Consider the following 19835-nt stretch of genomic DNA (forward strand, 5'->3'; position numbering starts at 1 on the left):
TTGCTATTGTAAACAGGGCTGCAATGAACAAACATGTGCATATGTCTCCGTTTTTTTCTTGGCAAAAGGGATGGGAAGGGGAGTAGGGCAAGGAGAGACAGGAGGAGGGGACTAGAGGGACACAAGGAATTATTGGATGTTTACTACAGTATCTCAGCAAAGCTGTTTTTTTAAATAACACATGGATGGAAAGCCAGGAGATGGGACTTAACTTCTTGAGGCAAGAAGGTGAAACTGAGACTCCTGAGTACGTACAATCCCAGTGCAGAAAACTCCCCCAGAAGTTCAGAGAGCAGAAAAGGAAAACTGTACCTCTCTTAGTTGAAAGAAACAAAATCTTACTCCTTTTATAAATAAAAACCGGGCCTTTTATTTCGAATGGGTCTGGAGTCCGGATTTGCATTACACATTTTCTGCAAGCATCTCCCTGCCTTGAAATCAGCGTGAAAACTGGTCTCCACCCGCAATCATAGCCACAGTTCTGAAGTTGGTTGTGTGTCTTTTCCATCCATGCTTTTATACTTGTAGTACACTTTTTAATCCAAAATATATTTATCTCGTTGTGATTTTCATTTGCATTTCTCTGATAACTAGTGATGTTGAATATTGTTTCATACGCTTATCGGCTATTTGTGTCTCTTCTTCAGAAAAATGCCATTTATCCGTTTATGTCCTTTGCCCACTTTTTAATGTGGCTAGTTGGTCTTTCTGTTGTCATTGAGTTGTTCAAAGATTTTTCTTTCTTTTTTTTCTTTTCTTTTTAGAGATGGGGTCTCACTCTGTTGCCCAGGCTGGAGTGCAGTGGCACAATCTCGGCTCACTGCACCCTCTGCCTGCTGAGTTCAAGCAATTCTCCTGCCTCAGCCTCTCAAGTAGCTGGAACTACAAGCACATACCACCATGCCTGGCTAATTATTTTGTATTTTTAGTAGAGATGGGGTTTCATCATGCTGACTAGGCTGGTCTTGAACTCCTGACCTTGTGATCCACCCACTGGGCCTCCCAAAGTGCTAGGATTGCAGGCGTGAGCCACCGGGCCTGGCCCCAAAATATATTTAATATTCATTTGAGTCTTTTAAACATTTACATAAATGTTTAAAATATTTACATAAATATTATGAGATCAACAACAAAAATTTTACAATTATGTAAAATATTTACATAAATATTATCATTTAGCTGTGCTTCTTCACCTTGCTTTTATTCATATTTATCTATTTAATATGTTGTTTTTTAGCTTTTTAAAAAAATCCCTTATTGTATTTTTTATATTGCAAATATCATAGCTTACTGTTTTAAAAATATTTTGACTCTATTCTTGGTCACTTTATTTTTAATATTCTGAAGACATACATGAGGCCAACAAACATATGAAAAAATGCTCATCATCCCTGGTCATTAGAGAGATGCAAATCAAAACTACATTGAGATACCATCTCACGCCAGTTAGAATGGTGATCATTAAAAAATCTGGAGACAACAGATGCTGGAGAGGATGTGGAGAAATAGGAACACTTTTACACTGTTGGTGGGAGTGTAAATTAGTTCAACCATTGTGGAAGACAGTGTGGCGATTCCTCAAGGCCTTAGAAATAGAAATTCCATTTGACCCAGCAATCCCATTACTGGGTATATATCCAAAGGACTATAAATCGTTCTACTATAAGGACACAAGCACACGAATGTTCATTGCAGCACTGTTTACAATAGCAAAGACCTGGGACCAACCCAAATGCCTGTCGATGATAGATTGGACAGGGAAAATGCGGCACATATACACCATGGAATATTATGCAGCCATCAAAAACAATGAGTTTGTGTCTTTTGTAGGGACATGAATGAACCTGGAGAACATCATTCTCAGCAAACTGACACAAGAACAGAAAATGAAATACCGCATGTTCTCACTCATAGGTGGGTGATGAAAAATGAGAACACATGGACACAGAAAGGGGAGTACTACACACTGGGGTCTGTTGGGGGGAATAGGGGAGGGACAGCAGGGGGTGGGAAGTTGGGGAGAGATAGCATGGGGAGAAATACCAGATATAGGTGATGGGAGGAAGGCACCAAATCACACTGCCATGTGTGTACCTATGCAACTATCTTGCATGTTCTTCACATGTACCCCAAAACCTAAAATGCAATTTAAAAAAAAGATTAAAAATAAAGTACTCTCCTTTTTTTAAAGAAAAGTACTCTACTTTTTCTTAATATATTTTGCTAGAGGTTTGAAAGGACTGTTTTAACAGACTTCTCTAAGATTGAGCTGTTTGTTTTGTTGATCTCATCTTTTTTTTTAAAAAGTTTTAAATAATTTTTCTTGCTTTTTTTTTTTTGCTGTCTTTCCAAATTCCTACGATTGTTTCAATGGTCACTTTTTACTTATTTTTCTATCTGCCTCAAAGTACCAATTCCCCTGTATCTTGAAAGTCTTATATGCACTGTGGCAGCCAGATCTTTTAAAGAAGTTGTCGTTTTCATTATTTCTTTTTTATCCATGTTATTTTGAGGTTTTTAAAAACATTGAAAGTCACGGGGGTTTTGACTGTCGGCGGTGTTCATAACCACAGTAACGATAGCTGTTGGAACGACTCTTCGGCGGTGTCTGAGAACTAAAAGAAGCAAATATAAAATACAACAGCACCTAACGCTTGGGAACTCGACACACATTAGCTGTTACTGCACAAGCCCTCTCTAATCTCACCTTCTCCCATTGTTTTTTACTTTATGTTTTTTTTGCTCTAGTCAAATTGGACGTTGGTGTCCTTCAAACATTTAAAACTTACATCTACCTTTGCAAAGGTCTGCAGGTGGAAATAAGCTCACTCATTCTTATGCCTCTGCCTAGGATACTCTTCCATCATCACGTGCTGTGTGGGTTTTTCTCTCATGTTTAATGAGGAGGCCTTTACATCGTGTCTGCACCACTTACTAGCTATGCAACCTCGCATAAATCTCTTAACCTTTTCACGCCTCATGTTTTCCAGCTCTTACATTACTTGGAGGATTTGATGATAATATATGTAACGTGTTAAGAACACTGCCTTGATACAGCAAGTATTCATTAAATCTTTGCTGTTACTGTCACTGCTATTATTATACAAGGAAACTGAGGCAGAACGAAATTAAATCCCTTGTGCATAGCAGCACATCACTGGGTCGATGTTATACCCAGAACTGGAAAGCCTGTCTCTGATTTCCATCAAAGCCATCTGCCATTTCTGGGGAAAATTTACAAAGATGGTCTCTGTCTTGATGCTCCTTCATACCCTCAGAAGTGAAGCACTAAAAGCCCAGTGGTGGATTTTGACATTTTTTCTGCGCATGTGATATCTGGTTATGAATTTAGGATGCATATGAAAGTCATATTAAATGATGTTTGTGTAATCATGCTAATGGGAAAATCCAGGAAAAATACTAAATTCAAAGTCTGAAAGGTCATTTGGTGAAAGTATTAAAGTTCTGTTTCATGGAACGTGCAAAGTGAAAAAGATAAGCAGGAGACGCCTATTTCAGCTTGACGTGTAAAGAGTTTGGGCGTCAGCACTCACATGTCCTCACTGCAGTGAGTAAAGCTGGGCTCTCAAAATCATTAACTCTTCTTAGATCCACCCAAAAACTGTGAATGGAGGGCAATCCACCGATCCAAAGAAAAGAGAGAGAGAGAAATAGAGAAAGGGAGAGAGAGGTGGATACAGAGGATCACCACTGACGGGGTGGAACCACTAAGACCAGCAACTGGTTGAAACACTGACGGAATAATTGATGAATTTCTGAAGAACGAGCATGGACTAGATTGAGAGAGAAAAACACCTGCAGGCACAGCCTTAGGTTCCCACACTTTTATCACTTTTACCACCAGGAGTCCCACCAGATTCTCGCTATGAAGATAAAATAAAAATTCCCTCCAGTTTCCTGCATGGGGAGGGGAAAGGTAACAATTTTGAAATACATCTAGAGCTTCTGTTCTTCTTAGCAAAGGCCCACCTTCAATACCGGCCTAACGTGTGGAGTAAAGGAGATACCCAACTTCAGCCTCTTCTAACCTTCATCCCTGGAGGAGGGAAATACCCACCTCCAGCCTCGCCAGCCATACTGACTCACCAAAGAGGGTTAGAGGGGAAGCTAAGAAGCATTTGTTAGGGTCACCCTCCAGTTGCATAGGTTCACTAAAGGATAGACGTCTAGTCGAAGGACTACAGAATGCCTCTTCTCTCTCTGCATTCTACCACCGTGTCCATGGAGTGGATTCTGTATAATGGCAGGGAAATAGCACTGAAAGAATTGCAGGTCACAGATGCTATTTAAGAAGACGTCCCTAGGGAAACCCCAAAAACAACAGGGGAGATGAAAACACGGGTGCTAGAAGAAATTTTAGCCTCTGACACTTAGAGCTACAACAAGCAGTAATCGGAGATTAACTCTGAGCAGATTAAGTGTAAAACTTTATTAATGAAAGTTCCTTTCACACAATATGTCATGTTTGGGTTTTAACAAAAAATTACAACAGACACTAAGAGACAAAACATAGTCTGAAGAGGCAAAGCAAGCATCAGAGCTAGCATCCGTCGTGCAGAGATTTTGCAACTATCAGACTTGGAATTGAACTACAATTAACATGCTAAGGGCTCTGACTCAGTGCAGGCTGTTAGAACAAAGCGTCGCAGGACTTCCCTTAGTTCAGATAGAGACGGGGTCCTCGTCCATCCCAGCGCCACAAAAATTTAGGCTTGTAGCTGGTTTGAAGTGTGAGTAAAGCAGAGTTTTATTGGGTGGAAAGGGAAAAAAAGGGGGAAACAGGGACCCTCTCTAAGGCCAGAGTCCCTGTTAGAGCACTTCCCTCCCCCCTCAGCAGCTCAATTTTTTTTTTTTTAAGTGTGAACTTCCTGAGGTTCCACCCCAGTGCACAGGCTGGTTGGAGTTTTTCTGGGTCTTCTTCCCACCTGGCTGTTTCAAAACTACTATGGATTGGGTGGCCTAAACAACAGAAAGTTGCTTCTCACAGTTTTGGAGGCTGAAAGTCTGAGACCAGGGTGCCAGCACGACTGGGTTCTAGGTACAGACCCTATTCCTGGCTTACAGATGTCCAACTTCTTGCCATCTTACACAGCAGAGAGAAAGAGAAAGGGAAAAGATCTGTTTCATTCTCTTCTTATAATGGTATGATCCCTAACCCTCATGACCCAATTACCTCCCAAAGGTCCCCACCTCCAAATATTATCAGGATTAGAGCTTCAACTTATAAATTTGGGACAGGAGCACATACATTCAATAGGCTCTAATGGACACAGTAGATATACAGAAGAATATATACACATGGCAAATAAGCTTATGGAATAAGGTCAACGCTCTACATCTTTAGAAAGCTGTGAGATAGGTAATAATGAGGTACAGCTATGCACCTGATGCAAAACTCTGACAACACCAAATGGTGGACAGGAATTCTCATTCATTGCTGGTGAGAATACAGTGTGGAACAGCCACTTGGGAAGAAATTTGGCCATTTTTTACAAACTAAATATATAATACAATCTAGTAAGATTGCTCCTAGGTATTTAGCCAAATGACTTACAAATTTATGTCCACACAAAAATCTGCACATGAATGTTTATAGCAACTTTATGCAGAATTGCCAAAAGGTGGGAGCAACCAAGATGTCCTTCAATAGGTGTCTGGATAAACGGACTGTGATGTGTTCATACAATGGGATATTATTCAGTAACATAAAGAAGATATCACACCACGAAGAGATATGGAGGAAACCGAAGTGTGTATTGCTTAGTGAAGGCAGTTAGTCAGAAAAAGCTCCATCCTGTGTGGTTCCAACAATATGACATTCCAGAAAGGCACAATAAAGAAAGTCAGTGATTCCCCATGTCTGAGGGAGCAGGAGATGGGGAACAGGGAGGGGTGAATAAGCGATGCAAGGAGATTCTTAGGGCAGAAAAAGATTCTGTCTAGTTCTGTAATTGTGGATAGTTGATTGTATGTGTTTGTCAAACCCTATAGAATTGTACAACAACAAAGAATGAAGTCCAGTACAAACTAGGGACTTTAGTTATCAATATTGGCTCGTCAATTGTGACGAATGTGCACCATTAATTCAGGATACTAATGGCAGGGGAAACTGTGTGTGTGAAGGTAAGCGATTGGGGGGACCAGATGGGAATTCTCTGTATTTTGTACTCGACTTTTCTGGAAACCTAAAAATACTCTAAAAAATTAAAGTGGAGTCTAGGCCAGGCGTGGTGGCTCACGCCTGTAATCCCAGCACTTTGGGAGGCTGACGGGGTCAGATCACCTGAGGTCAGGCGTTCAAGACCAGCCTGGCTAATATGGTGAAACCCCGTTTCTACTAAAAATACAAAAAATTAGTCGGGCACAGTGACGCATGCCCATAATCCCAGCTACATGGGAGGCTGAGGCAGGAGAATCACTTGAACCCGGGAGGCAGAGGTTGCAGTCAGCCGAGATTGAGCCATTGCACTTCAGCTTGGGCAATGAGCAAAACTCTCTCTCTCTCTCAAAAACAAAAAGAAAAAGTCTATTAAAAAGGAAAAGAAACTGCAAGCTCTTCCCAGAAATCTGTAAATGTGTTTAGTGAACGGGTTGCTATGAAGCACAGTGAACTTACATTTAGATATATTAGAAGAAAGTCCATACCATTTATGTTGTCATGGTTTCACTGGTTTTACAATACTGGTGTTGTAAGCCGCAGAATGAACCCCAAGTAAAATGTTTTCAATGTATTATCAATCAAGAATTGTCCAAGTTAAATCCTGCTAATTGCTTTATTATATTCAATTTCTGTGCCAAGCCAACATTCATATTCAAATATGAAATGTATGATTTTTACAATTGTAATTAGGGTGTAATCCATTTCTTTCGTAAAAGCCAAAGGAAAGAGAAGTTTCATAAGTAGCCAGCCAATTTTAAGTTAAACATTTTCCTTAGGAAATGTATCAGTCATTCTATTGACTGATGATCTCCTACGTTCATTACAAGGTTTAAACCTAGTAGCACCTCCAACCAATAGCCTCAGGATGAAAGACCTTCTCAATTGTAAGAAAATGTCCTTTTCCAACCTATACGAATCCTTTTCTGCTTTTGCTATTTCTGAAGGATTAGTTCCATATAATTAGCTGTTATTTATTCTACGTTAATAAATCATTTTCACTTAGGGAAGTTAAGTTGGAGTCTAAAACAGATTAAATAAACCGCTCTGATATCAGTTTGCTTTTATAGCTTAGAAGGATAAGATGATGAACATAAATTGGTCAAAATGCCACATCTTCTTGTTGGAACCCTGTGTGCCGGTAGCTTCGTTCAGACTGACTAATGAGCAGTAAAGGTACTGCTGGTGCAGGCGGCAGAGGGGAAGTGGTGATATGGTTCTGTTTACAGAGATGTTCTTCAGAAGGCAGTTCACGGAATAAAATAAGTTGCAACATTTATCTGGGTTCGTTTTTCTGGAACAAAGCCACTCAGAGTGTCTTGGTTATTACCATTTAAAAATGAAACGCTTTTGATGACTCTAAGCGATGACAGCACTTTCCAGTTTCTGCACATTGTACTTCTGAAGGCAGCGCTGAAGGGAAAAATGATCACAGTGAAGTGGGCACTGAGCTTATGAATCAAACCTTAGGAGAAAATGAAGTCCTCTTCACCATCTTAGAAGGCAGATCAGGAGCACACAGGGTCATGTAACAGCAGATTTAAATTCTTCTAATACATTACCTACGTGGGCTGTGCAACCGTCAAGCACGTCATGGCAAGCTGCGCCCTAGTACAGGTTATCAGACCTCCCAGAAGAGGCTGGATACTTCTCTGACTGGGCTGACTCATCAGTGCTTTATTCACTAGAACTAATGCCCTAATATTTCATTTGAATATTGGGTTTCTCATCATTTTTATGTCTTCTTTCATCAAGCCAATGGTAATACTTCCAAAAGTTTATAATTGTTCCATTTAAATTCCTGTGGTGTCATGAATTCATCTGCCTCACTTCTTCCACTAATAGCAGCCTCCAGCAGTTCTAATTTCTCAGTCAGCTCCCTCTGGTAGTAGTTTAATAATTCATTTCCTTTAGTTCCTGATGGCCTGGCTAAAGTTCTAGCAGAATTGCCTACAAGAAAATATTGCCAAATGTCGTCTGAGGTTCATCGGGCTCAGAGTGTGAGGGAGTTGCATCATTCTCAACAACCATGAAGTAACTATAATGCATAAGAGAACGTATAGGGCACCAAAAAAGCAGACACTGTGTGTGGCAAACGTGCTCTGAAAGGCAATGGTACGTAATAGCGAAGATGATTAAATACGGTAAGTTACAGATAAATGTTTCTCTTTTGCTGATTCTTTTAGAATCTTCAGTTTGCTCATGTAAATCAGGAAACTCCGAGACAAAGAGCAGCAGACAAAATTTCTTAGACTTGACATTACTAAGAACACTTCTCTACGTGGATGCTTCCGTGGGACTAGTCTTCAGAACGTATGTTAGAAAATGCCGTGCAGGATGGAGAGCTGTGATAAGGGCCACGCAGGGTTCAGACAGTCTTGCGGGGTCCGTTCAAAGGAACAGCTTTTGCCAATTGGGAGAAATCAGGGAAGATGTCACTGAGGATGTGGCATTGTAGCTAGTTTCTGAAGTATATAGAAAATGAGGATAAGGACAGTTCTATATGGAGAATATGTGTGAAAAAAATGAAGATATGAAAGTGTATGGTTGTCTGTGAAAAGAGTAATTTCGACATTTCTTGTCTACAAGAGATGATACCATTTACCAATGATAGAAAAAAAAAGAAAAATGAATAATTTGGCCAGAAAAAGCTGGAAGATTAAAGGAGTGGTCTGTGGAAGATGGAGGGAAAGAATTATTTTAGACTTGTTACATTTGTGATGAAGAAGTTCCCAGTGAAAATTTCAAGAGAAAATTGGAAATTGAATTCTGGAGATTAGATGAGATCCCAGAAGAGACATAAAGATTTTGAGTATCTTTTCCTAAAAACAACATCAATACATGTGGGAATGGCTAAAGTAGCCTATTAGAGATCACCCCTTGGTGACATTAGTTATGTATCTCAGAAAGCAGATCATTTGATGGCAGTATAAAAATCATGACCATCTTTATGGAGGCAGAGAATAAGATTTGTGATCCTAGAATATGTAAGCATCTTAAAGAGGAAAGGACTGAGTTTATATGTTGTAACATGCAACACATTCAAAAAGTAAGCCCTCAAAAATTATTGTAAAATGGAATCCTAATTCTTTGATTTCTCGGATATCTCTCATGTTGTTTGAAATGACATAGGTCCGCCTTGTCCAGACTGACATGTGGCCAGATATATTACTCTACATCAAATCATGGGCAGGAGCTAAAGGACTGGCTGAATGGTAAGGGACGTGCAAAGGGCAGCATTGGAAGACTGGTGACAATAAAGTTGGGGAAATAGTTACGTGGATGGGTCTTTCAAAATGAACACAGATTGTGAAGATATTGTGTCTGCGTTAATTATGTATGCTGCATAATTAAATATTATCTATGCTGTATAATTATCTATGCCGTATATTTGATTGCCCCCCCAAAAAACTTAGTGGTTTAAAACAACGATCCAGTGATGTCTTCGTGGCTCCTCTGCTTCCTGGTCCCTCAGGCTGCGGTTAACACATCAACCAGGTCTGTAGTCCCAAGTGAAGGCCTGAGGGGACAGAGCCGCTTCCAGGCCCCCTCCCATGCTCTTTGCCAAAGATTCCGTTTCGGAATCTGAAGACCCTAATTCCTCACTTGCTGTAAGACAGTGGTCGCCTCTGATTCCTTGGCAGGTAGCCCTCCCTCCCTATCAGGACAGGTATGCAAGAAGACCCAGAGAAAGAGTGCCAGTCAGAGAAAAGTCGTGGTCTTTTAGAAACTAATCTCTGAAGGGGCATACCATCCCTTTTGCCATATTGTATGTCCTGGGAGCAAGACACCAGGTTCAACACACACTTTTGGGGAGGGAATTACACAAAGGCATGAACATCAGGAACCAGGCATCATCAGGCAGGCTGCCTACCACAAGGTCTCATGTAAATACTCCTCAAAGAGCGTTTCCTGCAGACGAGGCTCTCAGTCATCAGGAGGACAAATGATGACTTCTGAGGATGCTGGCCAGCCTCTTTCACCAGCACCACAGTGCTTATGAACCCAAGAGCAACGTGTCCAAGATGCCAGGAATGGAGGCTGTTCATGGGCTCAACAACATGGATTTCTGTTTATCGAGGCTGACCTGGCTGCTGCTACTGCTGAGTCTCTAATCAGCCAGAAGCGGAGAGAAAGGTTTTAGCCCCAAACACAGAGTCATTTCTTTGGAGATACAACCAGCTACCTAGTTGCAGGTTGATCAAATAGGAGGCTCAACATGGAGGCTTATTTTAGAAAAAGTAGAGATTCATCCTCGTTGGACGTTAACTTTGTAAGTTAGTCTTCAGGTGGCAGATTCTTGGTGGAAGGTGACTACATTTGAGGAATAACTAATATGGCCTGTGACAGCTGCAGTGGCTATTGGGACCGTATTTCTCCTCATTTGGAGGAAAGGGTAGGAATGCCTTCACTTGTAGGGAGGACAGCCGCATCTCGTCAGGTGGAAATGGAAAGGTATCTAATTGTCCTCTGGAAGTTTAAATGCAGGAGGAAGTGTGTGTATGGAACCTGCAAAGGGGGAAATGATGCAAGTTGCACTCCATTGTCTGGCAGCACCAAACGCCCCCCTCCTTGCTCTACATTGCAATATTGCAGTTAGATCCTATAAATATTCCTCTTTTGCCAGCTGACACACGTTAGACTTTGGCAAAGCAAAATGAAGTGGCTTCTCTTCCTGATTCCAGTGGCCTTTTCTGGCGTGACTGCCACATTCTCTGCCATCAGCCCTTCACTAACCGTGGAGCTGCAACCTATGTCTGCAGGAAGACGTTTCCTTCCCCCAGGGGCGGCAGGTGCTCCTGGCAGCCGCTGCCTTTCTGATGAGGTGGCATTTAGCCTTGGGGAGGGCCTTTTTCCAAGCTGTTCTTTCATTCCTGGTTTACTCTGTCTTAGGCCCATTTCTTTCAGCTGCTATTTCTGCATTCCTCTTAGACCCCCTTTAAAAAAAAAAAAAGATAAACCTCTTTTAGTAGTTTAATCGTTTTTCTAGTTAATACATTTTAGTACTGAATGTCTCCTGGGAGACAAAATCACCCCCAGTTGAGAACCGCTGCTCCAAAGCCTGAGTCTCACAGCAGCTGGTGTGATCCTTCACAAAATAAATCATATATGATCTCCCTGCTCAGAAGCTTCTGCAGTCTTCCTTTACAATGGGAATAAAATGTAAATTCCTCTTCTGGGCTAGGAAGACCCGCTGCGGTCTGGCCTCTGTCCGTCAGCAGCTTCGTCTCCTCACCGACTTCACAGCAAAGCTCAGTCCTTGGTATTTGCACTGGGTATTTTCTCTTCCCGTCACGCTCTTCCCAAATTCTCCCAGGGGATGGCTGCCTTGTTTTATTCAGGGTTGGCTTCAGTGCTGCCTCCTGAAGGAAGCCTGCTCTGAGCACCCAGTCTGCACTGACACCTCCCTTGGTCTCTCTCTCCCCTTGTCCTGCTCTACCGACGTTACACAATATTTTGTTGCGTGCTTATTGTCTACCTGCCCCATTAGAACATGCTGGAGGGCAGAGACTTGTACATCTAATCCAGAAGAGTGCCTGGAATAGGCCTTTAACACATACCTGCTGAATAAATAAGTATGTGTGATTTCATAGTACTTCTTGATGTTATTTTGCTCAGCACATTTATAATATATAACAAAATAAACATGTACATGTAACGATCAACTCTTCATTTATATGGCCTCCAATTTTTAGCTTCAGCGTTTTTAAAATTTTAGCCACTGGTTTGTGAATGAGGGCGTAGGAGAGTAAATTTCAGATCGGGACAGAATAATTGTACACAGTTTTTAATGTTTCTATTATCCTATGATTTCATTTCTCAATAATGCTTCAACTGGAATAATTTCATTCTAGCTCCTCCGACTATCTTTGACTACGTGGATTTTATATATGAAGATATTTTCACAGGGTGAAAGCACTAACAACAGAAACTAACAGAGATCAGTTTAAATCCGAAGACTGAGGATGCATTCCAAAAGGCACTTTCATACAGTTATTCTGGGAATTGTATGAAATTCTGTGTCTTCAAGAACAGAAAACCAAACACCGCATGTTCTCACTCATAGGTGGGTGTTGAACAATGAGAACACATGGACACAGGGAGGGGAGCATCACACACTGGGGTCTGGTGGGGGTGGGGGCCTAGGGGAAGGACAGCGGGGGGTTGGGGGGGATTGGGGGGGGATAGCATTAGGAGAAATACATAATGTAGGTGACGGGGGGATGGAGGCAGCAAACCACCATGGCATGTGTGTACCTATGAAACAGTCCTGTGTGATCTGCACATGTACCCTGGAACTTAAAGTACAATAATAACAATAAAAGAAATTCTGCGTCTTCACAGTGGAAACAAGAAAGAACACATTTCTATCTCTCTCAGTAATAAGACCAACATGAATAATTCATCTCAGACTTTTACTTGGCAAGGCTTCATACAATCATGGGAGTAAACAATTTAGTCCAAAAGTATTTTTATAAACTTTATTTTCTGATTGGATCATGCCTTTAAAATCACATTTTTCTTTTGTGTTTCATGGAGGTCTTGATGTCGCCAACTAAGTTGTGATGACTGAACTTCACAGTTAACAGCACATTCTCTTCTCAGGGCATGTCAGTTCCATATTGTGCTTCAGTTATACTCAAGAAACACACACAGGCATGGAAGCTCACGCCTGTAATCCCAGCACTTTGGGAGGCTGAGGTGGGTGGATCACCTGAAGTCAGGAGTTCAAGACCAGCCTGGCCAACATGGTGAAACCACATCTCTACTAAAAGTACAAAAATTAGCGTGGTGTGGTGGCAGGCACCTGTATTCACAGCAACTCAGGAGGCTGAGGCAAGAAAATCACTTGAACCCAGGAGGCAGAGGTTGCAGTGAGCCAAGATCACACCACTGCACTCCAGCCTGGGTGACAGAGCGACACTCCAACTCAAACAAACCAAAACAAAACAGAAACACACTCCAATAAGTAAAAGCCAAACCCTGTAGCTTCTGCAATTACAATGCCCTGTAATATAGCACTTGTCCCTTTTTAACATGCCCCAATAGAGCCGTAGGAGACAAGACTTTTTCCAGGAAGAAAAATGGCACATTATTAATGAACCATGGAATCACACACATAGCCTTGAAGTGCAAGTGGCTGTTTCTATCAGAAGTCCTGACCCTCTCAGCTGCTGAGGATGTGAATGAACCTGAAGCAATTTTTAAACGGATAATTAAGTTAGAATCACAACAGTTAGCAGTGAACAAAATATGGAGCTCCATAATATACCATTAAACTCCAAAAGCCCTCGCTGTCCATGATGAAACAACGTCATGAGAAAGCACCTTTTCTTAACCCTGGAGAATATGCTTAGACTCTTTTCCCAAATCTTTATTTTCATTTCTTTGGAAGCTATTATCTTTTTAACAGAAGATAATAATTTCCCATAAGTTAACGCTGTAACACTGTGTTCGTCTTTTCACAGTACGATGCTGTTTGCATACATATTCGGTTGTGATTGCATTTGTAGCGTGTGTTTATTTGCTATCCAGATTTTACCACATTTTTGGTAATATAACACTTAAAAGGAACTGGACTTCATACTCCCAGCCCCAGTCACCTCTCTGTGCTGGTGACACAGTACTCAAGGCTGTCAGTCAGCCCAGCTCCTGTTAAGAGGCGGGCCACCTTCTTTTCCGTACCCACTGGCAGCCCTCACCCGGCAAACTCATCACTTTCCCTGTCGCTCAAACCTGATTGTCGTAGTCTCCTTATGAACAGCACCGACGGAGATATGCACTCACCCTGGCCAGAAACCTCTCATACCCAACTTTCCAATCACAACTACTGCTGACCCTGACTCTTAAATACCTCTTGAATGCAAAGCCTCCTTAAATGTCCACGAAACCAGCCAAGTTCAGATTTTCATCACGTCTCGCCTAGAGCATTGCAATCGCTTTCTTAATTCCACATTCCCACTTCCCCAGCCCTCTGTCCCCATTCACTACCTCATATTGCTGCCTCGGTATTAGCTCTCAGACCCAAACCCGATCACATCATTTCCCAGTTAAAATCGTCCCGTTGAATTACGCTCCTTTTAAGATAGAATTCGTCCGCCGTCTGCCCTCCTTACAGGTGTGGGCACTCCACCTCTGGGTCCTCATGACACCTGAATCTCTTCTCCACAGCCTTCCTCCCCAAGACTGATGTTATTTACTCCCCCATGTTTCCAGCTAGACTGGGTGCGGACTGAAAGAAGTGAGTGTAGCCTTCATCTCTAGTTTCAGGGCCAAGTGCATAGAACATGCTTATTTAATGTTTAATGAATGAATTAATGAAGTCTAATATTTAAAAATCCTACTGAGTTAATGAAGAAGCCTCTCAGGTAATGTTTGCTATTTAAAGTATTTCAAAGAAGATGTTTCGACCCAAGGAAAGCCTCTAGGTTCTTAGTTGCTGGGCTGGCTAGTGGAAAAATACAGTATTTGCAAGCAAAGCTGCCGCTGACGGATTCTCAGTCAGAGCATTGATGTGCTGTCTGTGATCTAGATGCTTAGAGGGGTCCTGGATATGCATCATTATTCACGGTTTGCCCACCATCATTCTTGGCCAGCTGAGTCACTCGTGAGGTGGCCCTTAAAATTGGCCATTTTTATAGCTTAACCCCATCACCGTGTCAGTTCGCCCTGCAGATAATTTATGTACAACCCAAGTTTCTGTAACTTAAAGGTCACAGAACTTTAATAAAAGACTAGAGGTTATTATCATTTATCTGCTTTCTTTTATGGCCCTCTGTGAGTGACACAGAGATAATATTGATAATTCATGGAGGTTCTTATTTGGGTACTTAGCATACAATGCTGAGAGCTGGAAAAGGTATAATAAGATGACATAATAACCGTGGCATCTGTATGGTGATTGACTGCTCGGATTGTGCCATCTCTAAGCAACGCTCTCCCCTCTGCTGTGACTTGGGAGACATCTGCTGCCGTGCTCCCTGGGTAGGTTCTGCTCAGATGACCTGCACCTTCCAAAAGGCTACACAGGTTCTGGGGATCGAAGATGGTGTCAGGCACACAAGACCGTGCTGCCACGTGTAAAGACTCGGGCAGCGCAGAATGTCGCCGTAAAACAACACCGTGCCGAAGTGTGCGAGAGGGCACTGAAAGGCCAAAGCCTTGTTTACGGTGTGGACAGGAAAGCATCATTTGAGTGGAGGGCTCCCAGCATCTCGCTCTCAAATTGTAGTCATCCCAGAGAAACTGAGTCAAGGTAACCTGTGAGATGTATTTTTCTAAAGTTTGACTTGTTTCAAGACTACCTCATGTGAAGGGAATGGTCAAGAAATATTACATTTTTTGCCTGTTGAATTCAGGGAATATTTTCATTTCCTTTTATAGTCAGATAGAAACTGGGCATGCTTAGAGAGGGACCAGCAGAAATAGCACTTCTGGGAAAGATCTACATTTGTTGAATGCTTGTGAAGTCTCAGCTCATCTGGTTCTCAGGTTGGTATTATCATCATCCACATCCTCCAGATGAGGAAACTGAGGCAAGCAAAAGTGACTCACCTGTTTAAGGTCACAAAGTAGTAAGCAGAGAAGACAGAGTTCAAGACCCAGCCATTTGGTGCCTGAGCCCTGGCTCCTTCTTACCCTCCAAAAGGCAGCTCCCCTAAGTTATTCCCATGGAAGACTAGGGAACAAAACACGTTATCCAGGGAGCCTTATAATCACGTACACAAGGGGAAATACTTGGAATTTAAAAAGTACTGACCATGTAATAAAGCCGTGGAGTTAGAGTCCATGAAATTGCCCAATTGCCTAACATCTTTCAAGACTACTAACATCTCCGCTTACTGAACAAAACGCTGCTTGATATGCCAATTCTGATAGCGCTTAAAATCTCAATAATGTATTACCCTCCTGTTCCTGGATTGCTTCAAGTCCATCTATGATAACCCAACAGAATGACCATCCCGGAAAACTAGGAGGTGATTCTCTAACAGCCTCTTTTAGAGGTTTTCTTTTCACATCTCAGGTCAGATATATAACCGAAAGTTTTCGGGTGTAAGGTGGTCTAAATTTTAAAATCCTGCTTATTTTTCCTTATTTGATGAAATTTAATTTTCTGAAGATTTTTTCTTTTGTAAATACATTCACTTAATTTAAGTTATAACGGGCTTTTGCATCACAGACCATTTATTTAATAAGCGTTTATTAAGTGCTAGACCTTCTGATACGGAAGAGTTGTAGTTACCAAAGCTAGTAGAGCATGATAGAATGTTTTACATTCATATTTTATCATCTTCCTAGCAAAGCATCTAAATAATTAGTGCTTATTTCAAATCACCGTGAAGTAAAAACATAAACTCTTGTGCACAACTTTATAATGAGATCAAATTATGAGGAATTAGAATTTCTATCTTATAATTATTCTGTTCTTTTAACTTGACATCTTTTAAAATGAAAAAATACAGCTGTTTAAACTTCCAGTTTGCCCAAGTTATACTTTAGACAGTCTCCATGGAGGTTTCACTGAAGTATACTTCAGAGTATGTTGCAGTCCCTCTAGTAATCCGCTGGCACAGTGGATTTGGAAAACTCGCAAAGTCTTGGAAGGAGACTGTAAAAAGTATGAGGAATGTTTAGGGAAATGAGTAGAAATAAGAAAACGCCTACTCTGGAACTCACGTTTATGGTCATTCTCTGAGATTCCTACACAGAGCTGTCCCTGCTACAGATTATTTCATTTGTTACACAAAATATTCTCAGATATCTAGTTTTCAATTTGGGGTTCTTATGGAGGAGCCACCATGGAGGAGGAGGAGGCATTAGCCTCCATGGGCCTGAAAGAATAAGAGAGCAATTTCTGTCACGCTCGGTAGGAGGATGTGACTGGATCTCCTCACTCCACAGGTTCACAGGAAGAAGCCCTAGGAAACACCCCTCAATCCCTTCCTGCCCTCTGACCTCCTGTGGGGTATCCATTGGCCTAACCTAGTGGGAAGCCAGAGAGCAAGGGAGGGTGTGGGTGCAGCCCACGGAGGTGAGTCAGCTGGACCCAGGCAGACTGGCACAATGGAGATGAGTCAGCAGGACCCAGGCAGACTGGCACAGGAGGGAGGAGTGAAGGGGGAGTGAAGGGCTGGAGGCTTGAGCAGAAGACACTGCACGTGTTTCTCTGTTCCTTTATGCTGTCGGAATTTGAGGAACCGCAGGAAGCTAGCCACTCAACATCTAATTGAGAGAATTAATAGCATTATAATCCCATAGATTTTCCTGCCTTTTTAATTTTTGCTTCTAACTCCTTTTGCTCTGAAATTGTACACACAATTAAGATAATCTTTCTGTACATTTGAAGTTGAAATACTTGAAAAGATAAAAATACTTTGTTTGATGTACTTAAATCATTTCGCTAATTTTGTCTTTTCCCAAATCGAGAGAGAAAAGTACCAAAGGAGTTCAAAATATCAAAAGTAACATTTGAAATACAACTGAGAAGAAAGGTAAGGAAAATGTGCAGCATGAGGAAATGCCCACTTTTCCTACTGTGCCTGCTGTCATGGGAAACATTTGGGAGGGCATAAAACTAGTGGAAGATACTTCACTAAGTAAATTTATTTCCTGGAAACCGTATGCAACATACATGAATGAATGAATGAATGAATGAATGGATGGATGGATGAATGAATGAGGCGGCATAGCACATAAACCTGTAGGACCAAGCTGCTTCTGCTCCGGCAGGAAGTGGTCCAGATCCCTCTGATGCCTTCATGGCACTACTGTATGTAACGCAATGCATTTACTTGTCGGGCTTTTTAATCAAACTGTAAATTCCTTCGAGCAGGTACCACACCCTATTAAGAACATCCTAGGAACTCAGTTAATATTTTTAAGTTAATGAAGTGGGAATTACCGCAATAATCGCCAGTAGTTTAGCACAGAAAATGCTTCATCCGGATACTGAGCTGGTACAGAGGAAGTCAGAGAGTTCCTGATATGTAAGCTTCAAAGCAGGAGTAAAACAAAGGCCTTGTGTACTAATTACCTGCGGCTAAAGGCGGCTTTAACAAAGATATATTGACCGCAATGTAAGGCCATACTTGGACTCATGATAGATGATGCGTCTTAGCTTATACTTATCGTTAGTAAATATATACACCTTATGTGCTTATGCCCCACTTTATCATTAGAAAACATGAACACTTCTCTTTTCAAAAACAAACAAACAAAAAAACAAAATAAATAAATAAAATCCAAAAAAAAGAGAAAACATGAACAGTGTTTACCATATGTTATTTTGATCTTCGTCAAATAATTCCCTCCAAAGGCTACATCCTTACCTTGTGCTATCTACCATACAATTCCCAATAGATTACAGAGGCGATTACCAAAGTCAAAATATCTGAATTTCCAGACCAACAGTTCTTACCATACACAAAGCAATATCGAAGAACAAGACCAACATCTAGACCTACCTTGATTTTCTGTCTTTTACTGTCATTTCAATATGTAAGAAAAAAAAATCACCCGTTCAGGCAGATGAATGAGGTGCAGCAATCAGGTTGACGGCACCACTTTCGTCAATGCTGAATGCAAGAAGAAATGTATCACAGTCTAAAAACGCTAAGAAAAACATTTGTGATCCAGGAATCTATACCCTTTAAGTTGTATTTACGTGTGTAACCAAGAAGATTAAAACCTGAAATGTCTAAATGGTGTTATTTCTTATTATAACCTCAATAAATATTTTATGAAAGGTAAAATAAAGATGTATTACTAAGTTCGTGTCGTTTGTAGGGACATGGATGAATCTGGAAAACATCATCCTCAGCAAACTGACACAAGAACAGAAAATGAAACACCGCATATTCTCACTCATAGGTGGGTGATGAAAAATGAGAACACATGGACACAGAAAGGGGAGTACTAAACACTGGGGTCTATTGGGGGGAAAAGGGGAGGGCCAGTGGGAGGGGGAGGTGGGGAGGGATAGCCTGGGGAGAAATGCCAAATGTGGGTGAAGGGGAGAAGAAAAGCAAAGCACACTGCCATGTGTGTACCTACGCAACTGTCTTGCATGCTCTGCTCATGTACCCCAAAACCTATAATCCAATAAAAAATTAAAAAAAAAAATTATTTAATCCTTAACTAAGTCACCACTGACAACTTATTATACTGGTAATTTATGCAATCCTCAAATGAATTTCAAAGGTGTCTGAGCAATATATCCAATGCTAAGTAATATATTGAATAGTGTCAATATCTGGGCTTAGCCAAAACTAGACCATATTCATGATAGTCAAGAAGCATTCTACACAGAAAGTTAGATTCTGAGCCAGTCTTCCTATTTTTACTGAAAAAGGAGAAGACAATAATTAGAACCCTTATCTTAACATTAATGTTGTAGACTAGATTTGAAGATGAACTGAAAGAGTTTTCAGGCGTGCTGTATTCTCTATTGCGGGGGGGCCAGTGATCACCTCCAAACCCGGCCTCCTCGTTCGGATCCAGAATTGACTCCACAGCGATTAACAAAAGAAAAGTGTACGGACTTGATCAGTTTTCCGCGTATAAGGGAATCTTCACAAGAGAGTGAAGTCCGAAGAACTGGCCAAAGGAAAATGCTTTTAAACAAAGAATAAATTTGAGAAGAAATGAGAGGACAAAG

The sequence above is a fragment of the Callithrix jacchus genome, chromosome 16, assembly GCF_049354715.1.
Source record: "Callithrix jacchus isolate 240 chromosome 16, calJac240_pri, whole genome shotgun sequence".
In the NCBI taxonomy this organism is placed as follows: Eukaryota; Metazoa; Chordata; class Mammalia; order Primates; family Cebidae; genus Callithrix; species Callithrix jacchus.